At 44.5% G+C, this 19,579-nt stretch overlaps 1 protein-coding gene across 3 annotated transcripts in view; it reads left to right on the top strand.

Moving 5' to 3' along the window:
- Nucleotides 1-19,579, top strand: part of LOC126272983 (uncharacterized) — a 76,195-nt gene that overhangs the window by 12,995 nt on the left and 43,621 nt on the right. The gene's annotated exons all lie outside the window — the stretch shown is intronic.

Here is a 19,579-nt window from a genome sequence, read left to right as displayed (position 1 = left end):
CCAGTATTTTCCCCTTCATACATACAATCGCATTTGGGCAGATTACCCGTATTCCAACCACAGCTGTGAAGCCACTATCATACCCATACCTAAGCCCTGTAAGGACCTTCCTTCTAGCTACTGCCGCCATTTCTCTCACCATCTGTTTTGCGAGGTTATGGAACATTTATTGGTGACCGGCTGGTATGGTGACTCAAGTCTTGCAATCTGTTAACCAGTGCACAATGTGGATCTCCTGTATGCCGTTCAGCAGTTGACTACCTTGTCACTTTGTCAAATCATACCGTGAATAGTTTTCTGCAGAAATACCAGACTGTGGCCATGTGGTTTAATTGGGAGAAAGCCTATGACACCTGCTGGAAGATGGGTATCCTCCGTACTCTATACATGTGGTCCTTCTGAGGCCACCTGACCTGTTTCCTTCAGGAATTTTTAAAATAAGGAGCTTTCAAGATATTTATGGGTTTGGCCTTGTTGGACATCTTGAGCCAGGGGAACAGGGTGCCTCAAGGCTCCATCCTGAGCATCATCATCTTTGCTCCATTCATTAACCCTGTTATTGACTTTCTCCCACCAGGCACCTCTGGTTCCCTTTGCGATCTGATGTAATTCTCGACGGACTTGTCTCCTTGAGCAGCATCTTCAATGATGTCTCAATCTTGTTTACTCATGGAACATTGACGATGGCTTTTGTTTTTCCACTGGAAACCCCATTTGTATGAATTTCTAGTGCTGCAATGGCTTCCTTCCACTGTATTTATATCTTGGTCCTGTTGCTCTTCTGTTCACTGAAACTACGAATCCTGGGGCTCATGCTTGATAGGAAACTTTCTTGGTCATCCCACATGTCTTACCTGGCCACACTCTGTACTACCGGGTCCCTCAGTATCTTGTGTGTCCTAAGCAGTACTTCCTGGGGAACAGATCAGACCACCCTCCTCTGTTTATACCAATACTGCGTCCATTCGGAACTAGTCTATGTGTGTTTCATTTATCCATCTTACACCGTCTTAACACAACCCACCATCGTGGAATATTTTTGGCCATTGGCACCTGTTACACTAGCCTGGTTGAGTCTATATGCAGAAGCTGCCAAACTACCACTGTCATATCAGCACGGTGTCCTCATCAGTGGATATGCATGCTGTTTGTCATCCATGCCCAGCCACCTGTCCTGTGTCCCCTTCTTTGATTACTCCCTTGACTGCTAGTAAGGGGTGTGCCCTTCTTCTTTGTTACATTCTAGAGTTCACTTTTGATTGCTTCTCTGTCAACTTCTCACTACCTGCCACATTCCCTATGGTGTGAACCCTTCACTGCCTTGACTTTGTGTGGCAGCCTGTGTTAATCTTGATTTGCTTCCGAAGGACACGACTCCAGATTTGATCTATTTCTGTTTCTTGACCTTCGCACCCAACTTAGCAGTGGCACCTTTGTGCATTCTGATGGCTTGAAGACTGACCATGGTGTCAGGTGTGCCTTCATCATTGGCACCAACCATTTTCAGTATTGGCTTCCAGAACACTGCTCGATTTTTACAGTAGAGCTTTACACCCTGTATCAAGTCATACAACACATCTGGTGACACATGCTTTGTAATTGTCATACGCTCCAATTCTCGCATTGCCTTTCAGGGGCTCTGTGCGCTGTACACAGTCCATTCTTTAGTGCAACGGGTCCAAGAAAGCTTCCACCTGCTCGCTGTTGAGGCAAGCACTGTGATGTTCATGAGGGTTCCTGGTCACATTGGTTTGACAGAAAATGAGACTGCTGCCAAGGCTACAGTCCTCCTATCTGAGCTTGCTAGCTCATTTATTCCTTTGTATGATGAATGATCTCCGTGTTGCTGTCTGTGGGCAGATGATGTCACATTGGCATTACCAGTGGTCTTTATTTCACGGGAACAAGCTCTGGGAAATCAATCCGCTCCCAATAGCTTGGTCGACCACCTCATGGCCCCCTCATCATGAGGACATCATTTTAGTTACGTTGTGTATTAACTGTTGTAACTTGTTGCCAGATGATGCCCCACAACTTTGGCGTATTGTTATCAACCTTTGGCAGTTCGCTATTTCCTGGCCCGGTGTCCTTTTTTTACCGATTACGTTCCTGTATATACGTCTGCCTCTGAGTTATCAGCTGTTTTAGCAAACAAGGCGTGGGCTATTGATTGTGTTTTACTTTGTGTCTCATCAAAGCAATATGCTGAAGTACATTTAATCTTTGGTTAGGGACTTTCACAGTCTCTCCAGCATATTTTGTGGACCTTCCTCCAAGGGGATGCCCTCAGTTTTAGCTCTACTTCCTTCTGTTGATTGTGCTTTTATATATAGTCACTTTTGACTTCTTCTACCTATGGTCTTCTAAGTTTATGACATGGGTGCTATTTGTTCAAGTAGTACATAAAGTCAGAAATTCAGAAAACTCTTACCATATTTTAGTTTAAGACAAATGGCAGAGTGACTTCCTTCAGTAAAAGATATTTTTTTAAACTTGGAACTTATGTCTTTGCTTGTGATGAAAGTTAGTTGCAAAATATAGCTATGTCTTAAAATAAAAGGAAAGGACTTTACATATATTCTATTTGTTCAATGCAAATACTTCAGACAAAATTATTTGAAAGAGGGCTACAAGCTTGGTGGCTTTGAAATTATTTGAATAGTTTAAAACACCAAAAACATTATTTACAATACAAGCCATAGTTATAAATCAGAAAAAAATGTCTGAAAGATAGAATACATGCATCAGTTACAGTACTGCTTAAACTTAGCAGCCTTCCGCAGTCATAGACCCACTCTGGTGCACTGGTCCAGCGGCTTGGAAAACAAGTTCCTTCTATAATTCGAGGGCTATCCACAAAGTACATTATGTTTTGGAATTAAAAATAAATAAAGCATTGGAAATTTTGTTTATTATATACAGATGAAAGCCACACTTAAATATTACTTTTCTACATAGTTGCCATTTTCAGGACAACTGGACCCTAAGAAATTGTGTCTAACAAAAAACTGGTTGAGGGACTCCTTGCACTATTTAAGGGCATTGGTTGGGTTTACTAGATATACAGCAAGAGATACCGCACAATAAAATAAGTTTCATTGCGGAGAGTGGTGGGATAGACCTAAACTGTTTTAGCTTCCTAGTTCAAATCAAATCAAAAATTAACTATTGGAACATGGCCCATTTCACTCCAACAGTGAAGCCTACCAACCTTTGCACCCACTGTGGGGCTGGGGGTTAGAATAGGCCTGAGGTATTCCTGCCTGTTGTAAGAGATGACTAAAAGGAGTCTCACACCTTTCAGCCTTTATGTGATTGTCCCCTGTAGGGTTCGACCCCCATTTTTCAAAATTTTCCCAAAGAGCAAGCCAATTGGGGAAGGGCGCCGTATATGGTGCATCGAGTCCATCATGCATTGAGATCTTCAGTCCACTTTCTTGCAGTCCTGCTCACCCACCATCTCTTGAGCGAGGACACCTTCCTGGGTGCATTTTCCTCCACCCACTATGCAGCGTCATTTTCTGTGCCGATGAGGACCATGGATTTTTTGCACCTCATATTCAGTACGGTAGCCAGTCCGTTGTGATGGGGCCATCATGTACCCTGTTGGTTGTAGCCCCCCTGACTACACAGGGATCGCTCTGCTGATGCCTGCGCTGTTAACTCCGCACGTATGGCAAGGAGTAGATGCCCATCACCTTGGGGCATCGGGACACCCGGCAATGGCCATCCTGCCAGGTGGCCTATTCAGTGGCTGGGTGGCGCCTGTGGGGGCAGCCCCTGGTCGGAGTGGGTGGCATCAGGCCTGGTGACGCGCAATGAAGTGTACCAGATCATCACTTGCTGGTGATCAAATGCTAGCAGTCTCTAAGTGTTCGAAGTCTCAGTACAATGCAAGGAAGCATGATCCTAAATTGTTCTCCTTCCTGGCCACACCATGGGAAGAATGCCAGGCTAATGGTCGCAGTGAAACTTATTCGCCCCGGTACCTCATATGTACGAGAGCTGTTGTGGACTCCTTTGTCTCGATGAAGCCTCAGTTTTTTATAGAGCATTTAGAGGACAGGTTTGGGGAGGTGGAGGGCTTGTCCAAAATGTGGTCAGGGTCAGTCTTGATAAGAACGGCATTATCTGCCCAGTCACGGGCATTACTCGCTTGTAACAAGCTGAGGGATGTTTCCATTACCATCATGCCTCATAAGAGCTTAAATAGGGTCCAGGTATTATATTCCACAGGGACCATCTTTTGCAGTCTGACAAGCTGCGCACCAATTTAGAGCGACATGGAGTTCATTTCGTCCGGCACGTCCATCGGGGTCCAAGGGATAATGAGGTTGCCACTGGTGCTTCATCTTGGCCTTCGAGGTGACTCATTATCCGAGAAGGCCAAGGTGATGGTTTACGGCTGTGCCATGTATCCCTCCCCTGTTGCGGCCCTTCAAATGTGCCCTGTGTCCCACCTGTGTCAACTGCAGAGAGCATTATTTCCCTTGCTCACCATACTGCAGGATTTTACAGAGAGAAAAGAAAGTTGTAGAATACAAGACCCTGGACCAACTGACCTACATTGAGGCCAAGAGTAAATTTGAGCGCCTTCATCCTGTGGCTGTGACCCCCTCTTAAGCTGGTACATCAGTTTCATGAGTTCCAGTCGGTTCTCAGAGCCAGAAGACTACACATGCCCCTTTGATTGGGGGGGGGGGGGGGGCACTATCTACCTTGGGAGCACTCTTCCCTCCAGCCATTGGGGACACCAGTCCCCACTTCTCAGACAGAGAAGCGTGAGTCTTCTTCGGCTCCTCTCACTAGAAAGGGGTCCCTTGGGTCACTCCCTTATCAGGTTTCTGTTAGTGGGAAATATGACACCCACCAGTGGCTGAAGATGGTCTAAAGAAGACCCCCAAGACCAAGGGAATTGCGATGGCACCCACACCACCACTGCCTACAAGCTCTGCATCTGAGGGTGAGGTGAAGATTCTGGCATCTGCTGAGGACCTAGATCTCGCCAGACCCTCACACACGATGGATATAGCCTCTTCAGGAAATAAGTAGGTGGGAGCAGGTGACCCTGAGGTGTAGACTTCCTCAGTGAGTGTTTTGTGCCTTCCCAGTCTCACGATCACATCATCCTTCAGTTTAATTGCGGCAGTTTTTTCCACCACCTGGCTGAGCTACGACAACTGTTAAGCTTTACACTGCTTTCTGGATTGCCCTCCAGGAAGCCTGGTTCTCGGCAATGCGGACCCCTGCTATTTGTGGCTATCGGTGGTATTACAAGAACTGTAGTGAATATAATAGAATGATAGGTGGAGTTTGCATCTATGTCCTGAACTCGGTATGTAGTGAATCTGTGCCTCTGCAAACTCCTCTTGACGCTTTGGCTGTCGGGGAAATGGACAATGCAGGAAATAACTGTCTGCAGCATATATCTCCTTCCAGATGGTGCGGTACCCCTGAAGATATTGACTGCAGTGTGAGATTTTAACGCTCGTAACCTCTAGTGGGGTAGCACCGCACTTACTGGCCAAGGCAGAGATGTCGATCTTTACTGTCTCAGTTCGACCTCTGCCTCTTAAATTCTGGGGCCACCACACATTTCATTGTGACTCATGGTAGTTACTTGATTTATCAATTTGCACCCCAGGACTCTTGCCATCTATCCACTGGAGAGCTCATGACGACTTTTGTGGTAGTGACCACTTCCCCATCTTCCTGTCAGTCCCCCAGTGTCATGCCCAAGGACGCCTACCCAGATGGGCTTGAAACAAGGCAGAGTGGGTAGTCTTCACCTCTGCTGTCACTGTTAAATCTCTCCCTCATGCTGCCATCGATGTTGTGATTGAGCAGGTCACTACAATGATAACTTCTGTGGCGGAAAACACGATCCCTCTTTTTCTAGGGTGCCAGTGGCAAAAGACAGTCCCTTGGTGATAGCCATAAGTCACTGGGGCAATTAAAGAGCGTCAGCGAGCTCTGCAGCGACATAAGCAGCACCCTTCCCTAGAGAACCTAATAGTCTTTTAAGTGGCTCCTTGCCCGCGTTCACCTGCTTATAAAACAATGGAAACAGGAGCGTTGGGAGAGGTACGTGTCGACCATTAGGTGTCATATGCGACCTTCCCAAGTCTGGAAGAAGATCAGATGTGTTTCTGGGTACCAGACCCCAACAGGTGTCCCTGGCGTTAACATCAATGGTGTGCTCTCCACTGACGCAAACTCGATTGCCGAGCACTTTGCTGAGCACTATGCCCAAGCATTTGCGTCGGAGAACTAAACCCCCCCCCCCCCCAGCCTTTCGCACCCTCAAACATCAGATAGAAAGGAAAGTCCTCTCATTCTCTACACACCGTGAACCCTATAATGCCCAATTTACAGAGTGGGAGCTCCACAGTGCCCTTGCACATTGCCCTGACACAGCTCTTGGGCCGGATCACATCCACAGGCAGATGATTAAACACCTCTCTTCTGACTGCAAGCGATATCTCCTCATCATCTTCAACCGGATCTGGCGTGATGGCATCTTTCCACCGCAATGGTGGGAGAGCACCATCATTCTGGTGCTAAAACACATTAAAATCTGCTTTATGTGGATAGCTATTGGCCCATCAGCCTCACCAATGTTCTCTGTAAGCTGCTGGAAAGTATGGTGTGTTGGTTGGGTTGGGTCGGGTCCTGGAGTCATGTGGCCTACTGGTTTCATGTCAGGGCAGCTTCCGCCAGGGTTGCTCTACCACTGATAATCTTGTGTCCCTCGAGTCTGCCATCCGAAGAGCCATTTACAGATTATCAACATTTGGTCGCCATCTCTTTTGACTTACGTAAAGCATACGACATGACCTGGCGACATCATATCCTTGCCACATTGTATGAGTGGTGTCTCCACGGGCCGCTCTCGATTTTTATCCAAAACTTCCTGTTGCTTCTTACTTTCCGTTTCCAAGTTGGTGCCTCCCATAGTTCTCCCAATATTCAGGAGAATGGCGTTCCACAGGTTTCTGTATTGAGTGTGTGTCTATTTTTAGTGGCCATCAATGGCCTAGCAGCAGCTTTAGGGCCTTTGGTCTCCCCTTCTCTGTATGCGGATGACTTTTGCGTTTTGTATTGCTCCTCCAGTACTGGTGTTGCTGAGCGGCGCCTACAGGGAGCCATTCACAAGGCACTGTTATGGGCTCTAGCCAACGGCTTCCAGTTTTCAGCCGTGTAGTTGTGTGTCATGCACTTCTGTTGGCATCGTACTGTTCATCCGGAACCAGAACTTTATCTTAATGATGATCCACTCACTGTAGTGGAGATGTATCGATTCTTAGGACTGGTTTTCAATGCCGGATTGGCGTGGCTACCTCACCTTCATCAGCTTTAGTGGGAGTGGTGGCAGCACCTCAATGCTCTCCACTGCCTGAGCAATAACAACTGGGGTGCAGATTGCTCTACACTGCTGCAACTCTACAGAGCCCTTGTTCAATCCAGCCTTGACTATGGGAGCCTGGTTTACAGTTTGGCGCCCTTAGCATTGTGTTTCCTTGACCCAGTACACCACTGCGGCATTTGCCTAGTGACGGGAGCCTTTAGAATGAGTCCAGTGACCAGTGTCCTGGTGGAGGTCAGAGTCCCTCCATTGCGCATTGGATGTGCACGACTGTTCACCAGTTATGTTGCACACATTCATAGTTCTCCTGAGCACCTGAATTACTGTCTTCTTTTCCCACCCGCAGCAGTTCATCTCCCGCCTTGGCCCAGGTCAGGGCTCACGATTGCAGCTCACAATTGTGGTACACATGCAATCCCTTCTCTCCAAACTGCAGTCCTTCCCCTTACCACCTCTACTTGAGGTCCATTCACGTACACCTCCATGGTGTACACCTCGGCTGAAGCTTTGTCTGGACCTTTTGCATAGCTCTAAGGACTTCGTTAACCCTGCCGCTCTCCACTGTCACTTCCTCTTGATCCTTGACGTGTTGAGAGGCTCGATGGCTGATGATAATGTTGGCTTCGCCTGTGTTCACAGAGGCCATATTGAACAGCATTCCTTGCCCGCTGGCTGCAGTGTATTCACTGCAGAGCTTATGGCCATATCTCGTGCACATCAGCACATCCGTTCCTGTTCTGGTGAGTCGTTTCTTCTCTGTTCTGACTGCTTGAGCAGTTGCCAAGGTATCGACCAGTGCTACCTTCACCATCCTTTGGTAACGAACATCCAGGAGTCCATCTCAGCCCTGGAATGGTCCAGTTGTTCATTGGTGTTTGTGTGGACCGCAGGAGACATCGGAATCCCAGGCAATGAACTTGCTGACAGGCTGGCCAAACAGGCTACATGGAAACCGTTCCTGGAGATGGGCGTCTCTGAAACTGACCTGTGTTCTGTCTTACACCACAAGGTTTTTTGACTTTCTGTGTCCTCCACCCGAGGACTTTTAGGGTGGAGGTTTTAATGTGTTGCAGAGTGGATGGCTTCTCCTTTTTTATTCTCGTGGTAATCTGCTTTCTTGTTTTTAATCTCCTCTCCCTGTTTCTTGCATCTCTATGTGGTTTTCTTGTACTCTTTTGTCCATTGTAGAGTTTGTTCTCTTCCTTTCTCCTGTTATTGTGCCGTATGTCGTCTTTGTTTTCTTCTTTGCCTTGGGTAATTGTTCTACTGGGAACAAGGGACTGATAACTTCACAGTTTGCCCCCCCCCCCCCCCTTTTAAACCAACTAACCAACCAACCTTTTGCATGCAAGATGTTAAATCAGATTTTAACGTACAGCCTTGTAAACAGTCAGTAAGTCTGAAGTTCTTAAGGCAAATTGCAACACTTTAAAGCATGTAGGACATTTTCCTTGCAACATGAACACTCAAATTATTTAAGTAGGAGGCTTATTGAAATACTCTTGCTATGTGCAAAACAGTAAAGACACAGCTCATTCTAGGGTTAAGATAAAATTACACCTTTAAAATTACCACTAAGCGCATTGCATAATTGAGCTGCTTGCACGCACATTTTAACCAGTACGTAATCAAGTACTGCAAGAGCAACTGTTACCAGCAATTTGACTGACTCACACTTAACACATGCGCTGCTCTTCAAGGCAACGTACTTCAAACAACATAGCAGACTTTACCACAGTGGTGTTTATAGAACTTGCCAGGCATTGGGCTTTACATAAACAGATATTACTCCAGGAACTTTTCCAGGTGCAAGCTCTATACAGTTTGAAAAATTTGCACAGCTTTTGTAACTTAGACCCAGTAACTTACACAATAGAGACATGTAGCACTTGTAAACAAAGCGACACGTACAGGGCTAGGCACTCCCACACACAAAATCTGGCAGCACATTTGACAGATCACAGGTCAATGTGAAAGTCGTAAAGGGCCACCCAACAGTCAATTGAACAAGAAAGATCCTATATGCGAAAACAGCTTACCCTCCAGAATCAACACAGCTGAAGGTATCTGCGACAGACAGATGTCTTGGCATGATGCTGGGATGCAGACGATTGTATTCAGGCCTCTGCATGGCTACTGTGTCCTGCAGATGTAGTAAGGCCCCAATTCCACTATTGGCATGAAGTCTCATGCCATGTTGTCCAGTCATGAGCGTTGTTTCCATACCCACCTAAAACAAACTCCAGGCTCACACGGCCCGCCACCAATCATAACATGACCAGTACTGCAACGATGATGATTGACAAGGTCACTGCCCTCTCTCAATAACCAGTGTAACTTCCACCATGTCTCACTGGTGCACCAACTTGCTTTGAATCATTCTGCCGTTGCACAGACAAAAATGAAAATAAAGCTGATCAGCTGGGGAAGTATTGAACATCATACTATTTGTGCGAACAAAGTTGACACTAGACATGGTGGCACATGGGAGGTACTGTATTAAATGCCATTACAATAGCTCCCATCAGCCATCGCACCAAGTGTCAGTTTGGTTTGTGCAATTACTGTCGACACTGCTATCTATTGAGATGCCCATCCTAATGGAGGCCCTTAGTCACACAAGGGAAGTAAATTTCGGTTCAAGGTGGATTTTTTTGCCTTGGTAGCCCACACAAAAACCTTCAGCGGGCAGTATGTGGCCTTCTGGGACCCAGCATTCATTTGCTGAGTACGGGAACTGGTAAGCGTCTCCATTACTTGAACATTACACAGACTCTGTCAGTATCGAGTAACAGAATGCATGCTGATGGCCAGAATGTGTTTTTTATAATCAAACAAAAAAGGGGGGAAAGAGGGGAGTTTCAAGAAAGTTTCACCTTTTCCCAACAAGTGAAGAACATCCAGAAAGCTCGGTGCCTCTGGGAGTTTGCAACAGAAATTGAACTGCACAACACCTTGAACTGCAGCAATGGTGATGTGACTTGCAGGGATCTGGTAGACATGCCGCAAGAAGAAATGAAAACTGAGTGGTTCCAAAAGGTATCGTTGATGTACAGAGCTTAATGAAATGGGTGGATGACGATCTTGTGAAATCCAACTCATTTATACTGACTTTCAGCAGCACAAAACGTCCAGAGCACATTGAGGTTGATTTCCTCTACCTCAGTGTGTGGCCTTATTTTCCTAAGCCAATGCACTATTTCACATACCAGTGCTTCGGGGACACACGCCACCTCAGGTTGTAAAGGAGCAGCCACTTGTGGCAAATGTGGTAAGGCTGCCCATGAATGTGTTGGTTGTTCATCTACTCTAAAGTGTGTAAACTGCTGACCATCCTGTCTGGATTAAGGACTGCAATGTCTTCCTTGAAGCAAGCAAGATAAGAATTCAAAACAGCTAAGCGTCTCTCGTATGGTGAGGCCAGAAAGATCTATAAGATCATGCAGCTCCTGAAGTTCTGTGTCTGCTTTTAAACAACCACTTCAGAAGACCGATGCTGCTACCAGGTGGCGGTTGCTAGTGTCAGCATTAGCATCTGCATTTGCTAGTACACTTATACCATTGCAGTCTCTTCAAAGCCTACACTTCCTCTCAAAATATCAGGCAAGTCTCTTGTCACTAATGTTGCAGAGCTCCCTTCTCATCCAAAGATTCAGTCTGGTCCACTGTCCAGCAATGCCACTACCACTGCCACAGCTTTGGCTCCAAAGCCTACCCAGGACAAAAGGCCAAGCATCCATCCCTGATGGAGTCGGGACGTAAATAGTTCCACAATGTCAATGTCATGCTGTCTGACATCTCTCTTGGCTCTGTGTTAAAGTTAATGGAGCTCTATGTTGGAATGGGGCAATCATCTCGCCCCAAGACTGAGTGCCTACCAATTACGGGCTCCCCTCGGTGGCCAAAAGACAGGGTGAAATTGCATGTCCCATGACAGAGATGGCTCCCATGTTACAGTGGAAAATTAGTGGGATCACATCGTGGAACTGAAACTGCTACTGCAGGAATGTCCCCCCTGTTCCTGTGTTTACAAGAAACTCATTTTAAAGCCGCTGACACCCCTGTGCTACAGGGTTACACCCTTCACCAAAAGGGTGACCTGACTGGGGACAAAGCCTGGGGGGGGGGGGGGGGGGGGGGGGGGGGTCACTAACATACGTCACTCCACTGGTCTCCCCTTGGCTACTGACTTACAAGCAGTTGCTGTCAAAGTTCATGAGTGTCGGAGGATTGTCTTGTTCTGGGGGACTTCAATGTCCATCATGTCTTGTGGCTACTGCCAGTAACCGGCAGTTTGTCACTACTATGTGACTATAGAGAGGGGAAAATTGGACTTAAGATCCATCAATTGTACTTGCCCCCAGGGTCGGGTTTTGGAGAGCCTCATGACATCTCAAAAGTCGTACGTCCTCAACACAGGTACTCTCGCATATTTCTTTACTGTTACTGAGTCATTCTCAGCCAACAACTTATCTTTCTCCTCTTGAGCCCTTGCAGACACCGTACAGTGGGAGGTCATGATGACCTACATTCCAGTGACCACTTCTCACTCCACATTAACCTACTGGTTGGAGCTCTACCTGAAGAGAAACCACAGTCATGTGTGGTCAGCAGGGCTAACTGAACACTGTTCAGCCAGCTGGCTGTTTTTGAACATCACAAAATCGTCTAGGAATTGGTGGACCACATTTCATGAGTGATGCATCATGCCGCTGACTTATCAATCCTAACGTCTGCAGGTCATAATAGGAGACACCCTGAACCTTGGTGGACTGGTTAAGTGCCACTCAGCAGTCCAGGACAGGCATGCTGCTCTTAGTTTAAGCACTGCCCAGTAGCAAACAACATCACAGCCTTATGGGTTTGCTAGAGCCAAGGCTTGACACCTCATTAAGTAGAGTAAGAAAAGGTCATGGAAGGTGTGTCTGGACTCCATCAACCGTGCCACTTGTGCCATGAAACTATGGGAACACATCAAGAGGATTTCTGGTAAACACAGTTGTTTACCAGTAGCAGCAGTGCTGAAAAAGGGACGTCTCCAAACAGTGCCCACAGACATCAGTGAGATGCTGGTGAGAAGTTTTGTAAAAAAAGCTATTGCCAATGTTAACCAGGAACCAACGTTTTCTCACTACCGTGTGACTTTAGGGAGGGGAAAATTGGACTTCAGATCCAACAATTCTATCCTTTCTCCATGTCGGAGATGGAATCGGCCCTGTCCGACACTCCCGACACTGCACCTCATCGTGACCAAATCTGGTACTGCATGCTTCAACATTTGCCAGTAGCATCAAAGGAAATTGACTCAAATGTTTTAATCTTATATGGCAGACAGGTAACTTCCCCAACACATGGAGAGAGACACTTTTGATAGCTCTCCTCAAAGCAGGAAAGGAGTTTTGCTAGAGACCAGCCAACTCCTTAGCCGCTGTCAGTGTAGATTCCAAAGATTTCACTCCACTGTCAATAACCTGACCCTGAAAGCAGACTTCCGTACGTAAACATCACTGTAACGTCATGTTCTTAGAGATTAGTCAGGTGTACAATACTACTTAGACATTGCATTCTCACACAATTGCGTCAGTGGAGTTTTCATGGCTACCTCCCCATCTTCATTCTGTCATTTTTGTCTCAGCAGTTGTTTAGGACCCAAGTTGGTAACACACTGTCAGATCGTTTTGGGCAGGAGAATGGTGTCCCTTAAGGCAATGTTTTAAGTGTTACCCTATTTGCCATAGCCATAAACAGTATCACATCTATGGTAAGGAGTCCTATACAGTGCTCCTTATTTGTGGATAATTTTGTTGGTTTCTGTTCCTCCTCCAGTGTTTGCAACAGCGAGTCATCAGTTGCAACTTCCAGTGCGGAGGTTGGAGGAGTGGGCTGCAAAGATGGGATTTCAGTTTTCTCCCGATAAGTGTGTGTGTCTGCATGTGTGCGCATTCATGTGTGTGCACGCACGCGCGCGTTAATTCGTTCATTTTAATTGTTCTCTATGTGTGTTTAATTTACCTGTCTTGAGTATGAGGGACACCATTCTACATTTTAGAGACTCAGTGATGTTTCCGGTCCTTATTTTTTATTCCAAATGTCGTGGTTGCCACATCTAATAGATCTGAAAGGTAGAACACTGAAGGTGCTGAATATTTTAAAGTCATAGCCACAGGTCTTGGGGAGCATGGCAGAGCATGTCTGCGTTAGTTTTATATGGCTTTTGTGAGTTCTCGGCTGGACAATGGTTGCTCAGTTTGTGGATCAACAAAGACTTCTTATTTAAAGATGATTTGACCATGTCCTCCATGAGGGGATTTGGCTGGCCATGGGTGCTTATCAGACCAGTCCTGTCCCATACACAGTCTCAGTGCTGCAGTCAGGGATCTGCCACTCACCATCTGCCGGCAGCTCCTCATAATGGGTTAGGCATGTAAGTACCTCGCAGCTCCAACTTCACCCGCATTCCAGATTGTTGTTCATCCAAATCTGAAAGCCTTCTCTCCAACCATCCATGAGCCACAATGCTATTTGGAATCTGCATTAGCATGTACTTGAGTCACTTGGTGTGGAGCAAATACAACCCAAAATCCAGAGTTTTAACTTTCTACCACCTTGGTTACTGCAGAGGCCCAGTGTGATTGTAGGTTTAGTGCAGTACAGAAAAGATTACACTCTGCTTATGTTTTTAATGTGACGTTTTCTGACATTTGATATGAACGCTACAACTATGTGGCTGTCGTTACGGATGGGGCTAGGCAAGGGGACCCTGTTGGTTGCTCTGACATTTTCCCGGATCGTGTCCTCGAGGTTTAACTGCCTCAAGAGTTTGCTGTCTTCAACACAAAATTGTATGCAATCTTGTGGGCACTGGAGCAGGTGAGACATTCTTCCAGAACTAAATTTCTTGTCTGTTCAGATTCTCTTAATGCCCTTCACCCTCTCCAATGTTTGTGCCTAGCAGATAGAGTAATCCAGGAGGACCCCTTCCACCTACGACAGCTGGTGAAAGAGGTGTATTTTGCTGTCTACCAGGGCACATGGGTATTACTGGGAACAAATGGGAGGTGCAGCCCAGGAGATGTCGTGATCCTCAGTTCTTTTAAGTATGCCATCACCCCTGCATCCAATCACCTTATTGTTGAGGTACACAGTCATGTAGCAATGGGAAGACAAGTTGTGGGAAGTGACTGGCAATAAGCTCCACGTAGTGAAGCCTGAACTCAACTATGACATATCTCCTTCCAGCCATGTCAACAGGATGAGGTCCTTATTCGTCTTCGCATCAGCCACAGCTTTATGAAGCATGGCTTCCTGCTTGGGAGAGTGGACTCTCCAAGCTGTGGTGCTTGTGGCGTATGAATCACTGTGCACCATATTTTATTGGATTGTGTTTTATTTTCTGGCCAGTGGAATCCGCCCTCTGCTTCAAGTAACATTCAAACGAATGTTGTTAGTATTTTAAATTTTTGTGAATTGTCCAGAATTTTTCCCAAGATTTGGGGTAGATGGTTTAGTGTGTTAATAGGATGACTGGCTCATCCATCTCTCTCTCTCTCTCTCTCTCTCTCTCTCTCTCTCTCTCTCTCTCTCTTTGTTTTAGTGATCAGCCAGTCACATTTCCCTGTGCTTTGCTTTTAACTCCTCTGTCATTTTACTTGTGTTTTAATCTCCTGTATAGCACATTTTAGTATTATTTTGTTACCTTAGCGTGTATGTTAACATTTTCGCTATTTTATCAACATTAATTTCTTTTATGGGGTGTAAGGATGCTGACAACATCACCGTTGAGTCCCCATAAGCTTCATGCGTGCACGTACACACACACACACACACACACACACACACACACACACACACACACACACGGATATGGAATAAAACCATTCCAAAATGCTCCAGAACATTTTGAGATTTTACAGCACATACTAAGTAATAAGATAATGAAGGCATTGAATCAATATCCCCTTCGACATTATCTTGTTAGATGATCAATCATAAAATTGTAAGTAATGCTGAGCAGCCACACAGTATTCTTTGTGACCTGAAATAGCATTTTAGGGTTGTCTTGAGTGGCCAGCATTCTGAATGGAGCAGGTGATGTTCGTCATACTAGCTTGCTGCTGTGATAATTATCTGTGTTAACTGGCTGAAAGGAAAACCTGTGCATAATTCTGTGTTTCATTCCTTTACTCTAAAAAGAGGGACATGTATTCTGTGATTTTTGTTTCTAGCAAAATCATAAGCAGATATCATGTATTAAGGGGAGGTTTACTATCTTTTGCCCGAAAAAAGCATGTTCTTTGAGAATTTTCTTCTTGGGATGTGTTATAGGTAGCAATGTCAAATTTGCTCAAAATGTTTATTAATATTTGCTCTACAAGCTGGACTTTTTTCGCCTGGAAATGTCAAAGAGCAAAGGCAGATGCGCTGTCAGAGTGAAACAAAATTTCGAAGTAGACCTCTGCGTGCGGTATGTCACAGGTCAGCCGGCTCACCTGAAATCAAAATTGAGTTGACGTTAGTGAAGTATATAAGATTGTTTAGGAGTTGTACCTGGCTTAAGTTAATTGGAGTTGTACCTGGCTTAAGTTAATTGGACCATATAAATGCAATATTATGCAACTTACATTAAATTTGCTATTCCGCGTCCATAAACTAGTTCTTCTTCTTCTTCCTCGCAGATGGCATTCTGCTCGATCTGAGCCATCCTGCACTGCTCCAGAACCACTTGTACGGCCGGTGACAAGTGGTATTTGGCTGCTTGAATCCCGTGATTGTCCGAATGCTTAGCGAACTGCTTCGAATAGAATCCCAGGGTGACGTCCATCATTGTCATGGTCTTCAGAATTGCTGAATACCCTTTGTTGAAGCTGCTCACTGCCAGGAAAGTTGCAATCTCCACAGTCCTCGCACCAGAATACAAATGCTTGGGGGGGGGCGCTAACTTCCACTTTTCACTTTTTGAACTTCTTTGGAGAGCAGCTGGTCATGTTGATATTCGTCCAGATGTCTGGTATCCTCTGCAATGCGCCACTTGCACCAGCTAGTTTCCCCAGCCAGACAATTTTGGTGTTGTGAATGGTCATCCGTCGAACACTTGTGGAAATACGTTGCCCAAGTAGCCTTCTTCGACTGTTCCACCAAATTGGAATTACCGAGCCGTAGTTCGTCGTAAGCTCCTTGACCACTTTATCAGTTTTAGTCATGGGCAAGCACATAGAATAATTTTTCGCAGCTACAAAGTCAAAATTCCTTAAAAAAAAAACTGGTGTGTGAAAAAGGCCGATTTCAGGCAGGTGCATTTTTTTGTTCAACCGCGAATAACATACATTTCCATTCCGTATTAGGAAACACTATTTCAGGGGTGGATTCTAAACACTTTTGTGGATCCAAAAATGCAATTTAAGAAAAATAAATTTTTTGAACCAAAAGAAGGTAAACCTCCCTTTAAAGCATTGGATTCTGACTATGTTATAGGAAAATTAAATTGAGGAAAACTATTAAATTATAAGGTGATATGATAGATGAGGAATACTACCTTCAAGAAGCAAAATTTCACACATTGCCAATATAATCACTTAAATGCAGAAGCAATTTTCCAGACTTTTGTAATTTTTATGTTCCTTGTTTTATTTGAGCTATAGAAAGGGGCGGTTGGCTACTCAGGTCAGACAATGAGAGGATATCATTCTCCTGCTGTGTGGACAAGGAAGAGAAATATCTCATCTAGATTCCAGTGCACTGTGTAACATTGGTTGGTCAATTTCTATTCCAGTTTAGCACCTGATGTAGTACTTTCTTAAAGCAGACTTTACAGCTCGTAAAAAGGTGCAGGTGGATTTCAAAATAATATTGGATTTTTTTTTTTTCGTAAAGTTTACTCCACTGGGTTCCTGTGGTGTTTTCACTGCTATACCTCAATCAGTTCTTCCTCTTCCACCATTGACAGTGTGTCTCTGTAAACTTCAGCTGGGAGCCAAATCAACACGGGTTTTTTTCATGACACTACTTTGCATGCCTTTTTTTCTTCCCTCTTTCTTTTGGTTTTGTCAGTCATTAATGAATCTCTGACACAATAGCTCTGCCTTTACTCTTGAAATGATTTACCTTTTGGACAAACCATCCACATCTATCTTTTATGACTGCAGCCTTTGCAAAACACACAGTATCTGAGATATATAAATATCTCTATTTATTTTGTGAGTAATGCTAAAAGCTGACGTGTTAATAGTATCTGACAGTGCTTGTATCTCCATGACTTACTTCATGTGCATTAAGGTTTTGACCAACAAATCATGTACAAGTACTGATACATACTTAATTTGGTCATAATGATTTTCTTATAATTCATAGTGGAAGGGAAGTATGATATAGGTAATTTGAGATAGAGCAGGAGGAGGTGGCTATGACTCTGCAGAAAGAACCAGTCCTGCTCTGGGAAAACTGTCAAGACCTGAACAGGTGTGGAAGAAAAGGGGTTTGAGCCTGACTATAGTCTAATGTATTAATCACTATACCATGTGGAAAAGCTGAAAACCTAATTCATTGCCCTATAAGCTCTGCAGTTGATGCCAAAACAGTTGTCAAATAACTTTAGTATGGGCTACCTTTTGACAGTGCTTGTGATTAGTTTTCTACCAATGTAAGCATTCTATAAGAGAGAAAGAGACTCAGTCATAACAGATCATTGCCACTCAAGAAATGTTTTCCAATGAACAGTGACCCTTTATTTATATTTACACTGCTGGTCAATAGTTTTTGATCACTCATGATAAAAACTTTATTTCAGTGTTCAAATAAAATTGTACAAACTAAATAAAGCAACAAAATAAATACTTTCTGTGTCTATCATTAGTAAAATACAATATGGTTTAGATTTTGGCCTCTTCACAGTTATCTTCAGAACAGCTGCACAAACTCTTGGCATTCCAGAGATAAGATTTAGTAGTGTTTTTGCAGATATTGCAGTACAACATATCTATAAATTATTGCATAGATCTTGAACATTAGATAACCTCAGGTTTCTGATCTCCACGTCAAGTTCATCCAATAAGAGTTCAGTGAGGTTTAAGTCAGGTGACTGACTTGACCAGATCATATTCTTCAGTTCCCCACATTTCTCTCTTCTATTGTCATACCCTCTGAACAATTAAGAAGCACATTTTGCATCATTTTCCTTCTGCAGAACAAGCCCATGACTAAGTAATTTCTTGCCAGATGGAACCGCACTGTTGATCAGTATCCTGTGATAGCCTTCCTTTTTAAATGTTCCATTAGTTACCACTAGATCACCCACTTTATCATCCACAAAGCACCCCACACCGTGACTAAACCTCCACCATTGGTGTCGAATACTGACTTTCCATAGGTTATCCACTAAGTTGATGAACAAACATTCAATAATGGCTTCCAAATACTTCAGACATAGTCATCCATGAATAACTCCTTGGACCATTGCTGAATGTTCCAGTTTTTATGGTACTGTGTCTATTCACCTTATTTTGTTTACGTAATAAAGGATTTTGGTAGCTATGCACCCCTTTAAACATTGTTGATGTAGACAGAATTGCACTGTTGAGACAGAGATTGGAGCTGCTCACATACTATTTACTTCCTTGTGAATTTCAGGTGCAGCGTGAATCCTTTGACATTTACTCTGTACTTATGAACTGATGTGGCCTGCGTGATTTTACTCAGGGTTTTCCAGATGACGAAGCACTTGCATTGGCTCCAGTTTGTGTGGACCATTGCTATGTATACATGACTGTAGATTGGGCTACACCAATATTTGTTGCTGTTTCACTATTGTCATGCTAGAATAGCTGTCCTGATGCAGAGCTACAATTACAGCATGTTTTTCACTTTTAGTCTCCTGTTTGCATTCTGTTAGAAGGTAATATGAACCTGGACAGGTACACAAACGCACTGCTAGATGCACACAGCATACTTTAAACTAATGTGAACTGATTGCTACACAGACAGATAAAGGAATGAGGCCAATTCTAATGAAACTGCCATAGGTAAAGACACACCAGTGTTGTTGTGGATACTCATCAGTGCCCATCTCTGTGACCAACCAGTCAAATACACAACAGAAATGTTTGTTCTCTACATTGTTATACTTGTTTTATTATCAGGGCATGGATATGATGATGGGAAATTGAAAACAAAATCCCTGTTTTAACCACAAATACAATGTTGTGGTAGGTGATCAAAAAA

The sequence above is a fragment of the Schistocerca gregaria genome, chromosome 5 (assembly GCF_023897955.1).
Source record: "Schistocerca gregaria isolate iqSchGreg1 chromosome 5, iqSchGreg1.2, whole genome shotgun sequence".
NCBI classification, from domain to species: domain Eukaryota; kingdom Metazoa; phylum Arthropoda; class Insecta; order Orthoptera; family Acrididae; genus Schistocerca; species Schistocerca gregaria.
This window is presented reverse-complemented; position numbering and strand designations above follow the sequence as displayed.